Here is a 7,105-nt window from a genome sequence, read left to right on the forward strand (position 1 = left end):
TGAGAGATTCCAGCCAAGAATTACATCTGCTCTCATCTCCTTCAAATCATACTCTCTGGCTGTGCAGATTATGATTGATTTGTTTGTGACAGATTGCAGGAAACAGTCATTGATTTTTCAATATTTTACCTTAAAATTATTTACAGTTGTAACCAAGGGGAGGTATTTCCATGGGCTGTCAGCCCCTGAAAGACTGGGATAATATTCCCTGCTCCCTGACAAGACAAATTACCCGTAATGAGTGCAGTAGCTGAAGGGTATACTTTTATTTTAAAATATGTCAATAACCCAGTGACTAAACGAATATTGATTCAGCATAATGAAGCCTGAGTAATGTGAAAATGAGCTCTTCAAGGAGCATGGTAAAGACTTTCTTTTTAGCTTGTAGCAAGAAGCTTTTCATTCTTTACTGTTAGGTAGTTGAAATGTGCAGTCTTAAACAAGTCATCCTTGAACATTGGTAATAAGTGGAGTAGTGTAACAAAAGAACTTCAGGGTTTTTTTACTGTTTATTTTTTCTTTTTTATTTTCTCCAAGTTGTTTTTTCTTCAATATGTTTCAGTAGATTAAACACAGGAAAATGCAAGTTATCCAGGGCAGAGATAGAATTACTATAGGTGTAAATATCTTTTGCAGTAATATTCTTCAGCAAGCCTAATGGCATTTTTAATGTGGAATCTCAATATGGGCATGGGAATATATCTAAACAAACTGTAGATTTAATTTCCTATTATTGACTTTTTGACATACTGATGTGTGTTCTGTGTGATCAGTCTAATATTGTCCTTCAACAGTTTAGAATGGCTGGTTTATGAGCACCTAGATATACTGTGGTATAAAACTTAGTTACCATAATGCACATTTTTCTTTCCATAACATATAATACTGCATGTTTCTTACCATATGAGAATTGTGAAGCAGTAATTCATTTAAATTACAGTAATTTATGCAGTGCCATAGGTGTGGTGTGGAAAAGCATCTAATAGATTAATACAAATGTACTCAAATTGTTCAGGGTAAGGATTAAAGACCATGTTGAGGTGCAATTTTTTTAAACATTAGAAGTATTGAACACTAAAAAATCCCCCACCCTATCATGTGAAAGGATCAATTGGTCATTTGTATTCAAGAGCATCGTGCAACATGGGGAAGGCTCTGCAGAAGCTCTGGGTATAAATAGCCGTGTAATCCAGACATAGACAAAAAGATATTTTCTTGGGCTGTTTGTGTGTAATGTGTCAATTATGAAATAATGTCATAGCCAGAAGCATTTAGTGAGCATGTTTGGGCATGAAGACGACTTTTCTTATTTTCTGAGGACTAACTTCAATTGCATCCAGCTAGCTTGTGAAAATCTTCAGAAGGATGTTTTCCTATCAGCACACAGGTGATTTTTTTCCAAATGTCATTCCTTTAGCACAGCTAGAAACTATTTCAGGAGGCACTTGAGAACCTGTGGCATTGAGAGTTAAATGGCAACCCTGGAATGTGAGATATGTTCCTGTTTTTAATTTGCTAGTTTTCAGAAAAAAAAGTGTGATGAACGTTTGAGTGGGTTACAACTAAATAATTGTAGTGCATATTTCTGAAATATTGCAGAATATTAATAATTTTTAATAAACTGAAATATATAGCTGTGACAACAGGAGAATTTGGGGCTCTTGTAAATGTTGCAAGAGGTCTACAAATGTTCCAGTGTTGAACCTTAACTTCCTGCTCAGTGACATTTTACACACCTCAGGTTCTCTGCCTGTTCTTTGTTTCTGTACCTTTTTGTTTCTTTGGCCAACAGCAGGAGATGGAAGGGGGGGATTCTTGTTCAGTAGCTTTCCCACAGTAGCGAGGAAGAGGGAGACTGACTGTTCAGGGCTGGGTGCCAGCTCTGCTGTAGACTGAAGGGCAAATAAATGTTTGTTTTAACAACATCTCCTTTTCCTGGATAACGCTGCATGAGCTCATGGTACCAAACTGAGTAACAGCAGATCCCTGCTTGCATGCCATTGGCATTTTTCACTTGTGAGACAGGCAACAACTCTGCCTTTGCTGCCTTTCTCAATGATGAGTTTATTTATTGAATATCTGACATTCCAGCTCAGACCTGAACCATGTCCATGGCACTAAAGGCAAATGGTGTGGTTTTGGCTTTTTATTTTAATTTGTGGGTGATACTGGAGATGTCCGATGATGGTGCCTTGGAAGCTCTGCAGTTTATTCATACATCTTTCTGTGTTAGAACTGGGACAACCGTTAGTCCACTTTTATGGAGGAGAAAATAAAAACCTCAGACAAAAAATGCTAAATAATTAATTGGTTAAAAGTTCTTGTGGCATTTGGAATCTCCTAGGAGCAGAACATAAGCCCAATTGCTGTTCAGTTAGGTAAAGATAGAAAACACTGAAATTAAGATCATGGGTAGAAAACAGAATGATATCATTTGTGGCAGAAATGAGGCTATTGGTCAGTCATGAAGGGCTCCTGTGTAGGGGTTGTATGTCCCTCAGCACTGAGCAACTTGCTAATTTTGACCATTTCAGTCAGTATCACAGTGAACACAGTGCATCAGTATGTTCTTGTAGGTGGTTTTGTGTAACAATTCAGATCTTGATTCCATTATGAACAAAGTAGCAACCAAAACCAATGGTGGATTTATAAATTTCTTTTCCTGTTTGTTCAGCCTCTGTGTTATCTATCTGCTCTACAGACCAGCCAACTAAAACAAGTTTAGTTTGAAGTGAGAGATGAGAACATGCTGTTGTAGGTGATGGAAATTGTGCTTGCTGGCTAAGCCTTCTCCATGCTGCCTCCTTCCCATTGCCAAATTACTTATTTGAAATCTAAGAACTAAGGTGTGATGGAATCCAAATCAGAGCAGTCTGCAAGTGGGCAGACAGCTCTATGTAGAATTTGCTCATGTAAATGTCATGATTATTGAAACCAATTCTTTGTGCCCTAAACTGCACTTTGAAGGTGTTGCTTCTTTTTGTTTCAATTTGTGGACAAATTATTGCTTTCCCAAAATCAATTCCATACATGCAAATATTTTATTCTTTTGGAATGACCATTTTATGTATTAAAAGCTGTCAGTAGTGCAGATAGTATCACACTCTTTGGTGTGTTGGCATATGGCTTATGGTGAACTGTAAGACTGAGATAACCCTATAAAAATCTGTGAGGGATCCAAGATCCTGTGAGTGTCTTGCTTAACTGCAATGGTTAAAAAGGCATGGCTGACTTAATGCATGAGTGTTGAAATCTCTGTCTGGAATTATGGAAACAAGTTGAGAAACATGAACAGAATTGATTGTTGATTATTTTCCTTTGTAAGAGCTGGGAAAAGATGTATTGTGCTTTTCTGTGGTCTTTAAAGCCCGCAGTGTCCTTATTTTCTTTTTTTTTTTTTTGTTTCCTTTTGTTAACTTATTTTTTAATATGAAGTGTCATTCCCAAAATGAAGTAGTGTCCTTGGGCTGGTGGCAACAGCTGGAGTTGCAGAATTCATAAATAATTCAGAGAAGGATAAAGGGTAGGGGAATTTTTTTGTCATTTGAATCTTTATTATGTGCACACATTTCATTTTAGATACGGCATCATTTGAATTCATTCAGTATGATGATTGCACTGACCTGTCATATTTATTTTGATGTCCCTTCGAAGGACCATATGCTCTGTCCTCAGCATGAAAATGATGCAAGTTGCAAACTGAAAGGCAGCTCTGTTCCTGTAGGGATGAAGCCCTCACTTCCATTGTCACATCAGTGGATGTACAGCTGCACTGCAGCAGAGAAGGTGGAGTTGTTATGTCAGTGCAGTGACTAAGTGGCAGTGTAGCCTAGCAAAAGGTGGAAAAAAGGGCAAAACCCATTTGCATCAAGGTACTGTATGGCATTGAAAACTCAGCTGTCACTGAGGGCCAGTTGGTGTGAGGAACCTGGCATGTGGAGGGTGGAAAGGATTAAAGCCAGCTAGAAATCTGCCAAGGTGGAGGTGTGCCATGGTAGCTTTAATGTGGGAATACAATTAATTACTCTGTATGTTGGAAATGGGGTTGCCATGCACACAACCTCCTGGGGTTGAACGGGACTTAGTCTGGGTATGCAAGGCTCAGAGCTTTTTTCTTTGCCCAATCCATGTCCTCCTTTCCTCTTGAAGCTGCTTGCTTAGTCAGAAAAAATCTTGGGTAATATTTTTTGGGAGGGAACAGGGGAAGGAAATGTGCAGTTTTAGTTTGCCTGTTCTCTAATTCTGCTGTAACCATTGCATCTGGTTCTCCATTTATTTTGTTGGTATGTTCCTGTGGATGAGTGGTGCATTTTCCAGAAGTTACAGGCTCAAGTTCAACCATGTTCCATAAGTAATGAACTGCATGATAACGAGTAATGTCTGGTCCCTGTTGGCTAAAGCACTGGCTGGTATTAGCAATTCACAGTTGCTGGATAACAGGGCTCTGTTACCAGGACTTTGTTACTGTTACCTTTGTGTGTGATATTAACACCACAGGATTGCAGCCACCTGGATATTTTCATGGGGTAAGCTGTAACAGGGAACAGTGATTTATATGGTCCACTGTGCCCATGCCAGGGGCAGAAGGAAGCCAATTGAGTGCAGGTTGGTGAAATACAATAACTGGAACCTGGGAACAAGAATAACTGTATGCAAAATTGTTTCTTTTCTAGATCCTGCCATCAATGACTGAGCCTCCCTGAAATCTTACCAGTTACTGCCAAGATGAGAAGTATAACAGGAAGGAGGAGTGCTTAAGTGGCTTTAATGACAATTAATTTCTACTGTTTATCAAATGACAGGTTGTTTTTTCCTCAAAACCCAATTGTCATGACAAGATGCTTTTGGAAGTAATTTTTGTAAAATAAAACCACAGTTTTTAGGCTACAAAGAGCTATTGTATCTTACTATTGAATGTTGTCATTATGGTAAAAGGCTGGAAAGTCTATTTTTGAAGTAATTTAACTTGCATCATTCATTTATTTTAACATCTGTTGAATGCCATGTGAAAAGTTTCTTGCTGGAATTCTTTTATTCAATGGAATACTTAGTGTTACAATGCTTAATTTATTAATGTCTGAATTATTGTTGCCCTAACCTCCTGCAAAAATTTTCTTTTTAGTAATTCTTAAACAAATAACAAATGAATGAGGTTTTGTCCATTTTGTGTTTTGAGCAGCATATTTTCCCTTTCAGTGAAGGTGTCTTCAGTTTTTGGAATGACACAACAGAAAGGTGTCTTGGTTTTTGTTTTTTTTTTTTTTTCCCCAACAGCACATGTCTTTTGTGCAATGATTTTTTAATATGTACACTGCCAAGATACAATTACTGGAAGGAGAGAGAGAAGCTGTTGGGAATGTCATGTTATGCCAAATTAAGAATTATTAGCTCTTACTTTCTGTGCAATCTCTTCGACTAGAACTCGACCTATTGCGTCTGGCGCGTACTTTGACTCTAGTGGAACTAATGTGTCCTTGGAGTAGCATTTCAGAGTAACTTCAGATTCATGCTTTTTCACAAGTCTGCTTTAAACTGGTGGGATTAACTTCAGAGAAGGCGAGAGATACAGGCTCCTTTGTCAGCAGCTGTGCTGGGTAAAGAAGGAGGCTTCGTGCACGCTTGCTTGCCCATTCTCTCCCTGCTAGGGAAGCAGACTGAGCTGTTTCCCTGAGCACACGCAGACTGGCTTCAGCCAAAGTGAATCCTGTTATCAAATATTAGTTATCAGTGCCCTGGGTCAGTGTGATGAAAGGACAGGGCGTGCACAGACCAGCTGTGCAGACGTCATGTCTGGGAAGGGTGCTGTGTTGACAAGAGTTGCTGAGGGCTGGCCCTGCTGTGTCGCCTTTTCAGCAGGTGCGGTTACATCTCTCGGATGTGGTAAAAATTGGACGTGTTAGAAAGCTGTGCAGATCTGTCATGCATAATATTCACATTCCAGGGACACCCTGGATAATGCAGAATAAACCCATGCTCTTTGACTTACTCCTTGTGTGTGCCAGGATGGGGGGAGAGAACTGGTGTGTGTGTGTACGTGCCAGGCACCTATTTCAGGAAAATGTTTCTGGTCAAGGTGTGGGAATGGTACAAGTGTTTGCATTTTCTGGAGAACACATTTTTTACTCATCAAAGAGGCTGCCTCAGCCAACACATGCCTCAGGAGAACTGCTTTTGGCACATCAGCTGCCTTGAGTGGAGAAGGGAGAACAGCTCCAGCAGGAGTGGCTGCTGTTGCTTTTCTACAGTGTTGAATCAGTAGATGCTGGAGTCTGGTGAGGCATCCAAGTTCTTGCTATTCCCTGTGCCAGAATTACAATGGTATGGATAATCTTTAGTACTCAGAGACATAGTGAGTGAAAGCAGTGCACTGAACAGCTTCTTCCACACTGACCCTTCTTGTGGAGTGTAGGTGCCTTCCTGGGCATACAAAGAACAAGACAAAGCTGAGAACAGCAGCACTGCTTGTGTCTCCTCCTGGGGCACTGCCAGGTGAAAACACAGTGACAGAAAGGACTGAACCTCCAGCTCAGGTTTTGAGTTGGCCATTATCTTTTATTTGTCCTTAAGGTAAAGGATGAGGAATATGCAGTGGCCATGCTGTACATATGGAAGGGAAGAAAATCAAGTGCCAGGTGTGGGAGGAAGGGGCAGCTCCAGGGTGTGAGAGCTGAGCCCTGTTGCAGCAGCCCAGGGTTGAGCCATGGCTGAGCTCTCAGTGCTGGGTTCAGGAGTGATGACTGTCACATGTCTCCCCTGGCCATGAACTAAGTGTAAATGACCTCCCCAGCTTTCTGAGACAACCCATAATCCATATGACTTTTTATCTTAAAATGGATTATTAAAGTACTGAGATTGAAATGTTTAAGGAAATGCTTGTGATTGCCTAGGAATCTATTTTCCTGCCTAAGTGGTAATACACAGGTAAACCAGTAGTGCAAAATAACATCTTACATAGAGCACTGTCATGGATGTTAAGCTGATGAGTAAAATTTTACATCCAAGCACTTAAAACCATCAAATACTATAGTTAAACTGCCATACTGTTTATGTAGTGCTAAAAAGACAACAAAGTAAAACTTCAGGGAAGGCAGATTTTCTTATAAAT

At 39.9% G+C, this 7,105-nt stretch overlaps 1 long non-coding RNA gene across 3 annotated transcripts in view; it reads left to right on the forward strand.

The window, feature by feature from the left end:
- LOC128951157 (uncharacterized) overlaps window positions 1–5,991 on the forward strand; it is a 101,740-nt gene extending 95,749 nt beyond the window's left edge. For 2 of the 3 annotated variants that reach the window (XR_008484424.1, XR_008484423.1), the window contains exon 7: window positions 4,674–5,991. This is a non-coding gene — a long non-coding RNA (uncharacterized LOC128951157). Of the gene's footprint in view, window positions 1–3,435; window positions 3,524–4,673 lie in introns of all 3 variants that reach the window. The other variant, XR_008484425.1, reaches the window with a different exon arrangement.
- Window positions 5,992–7,105: the final 1,114 nt, after the last annotated feature.

This window comes from Melozone crissalis, unplaced genomic scaffold (genome assembly GCF_028551555.1).
Source record: "Melozone crissalis strain CALT ecotype California unplaced genomic scaffold, PUWL_Pcris_2 ptg000007l_1, whole genome shotgun sequence".
NCBI lineage: Eukaryota > Metazoa > Chordata > Aves > Passeriformes > Passerellidae > Melozone > Melozone crissalis.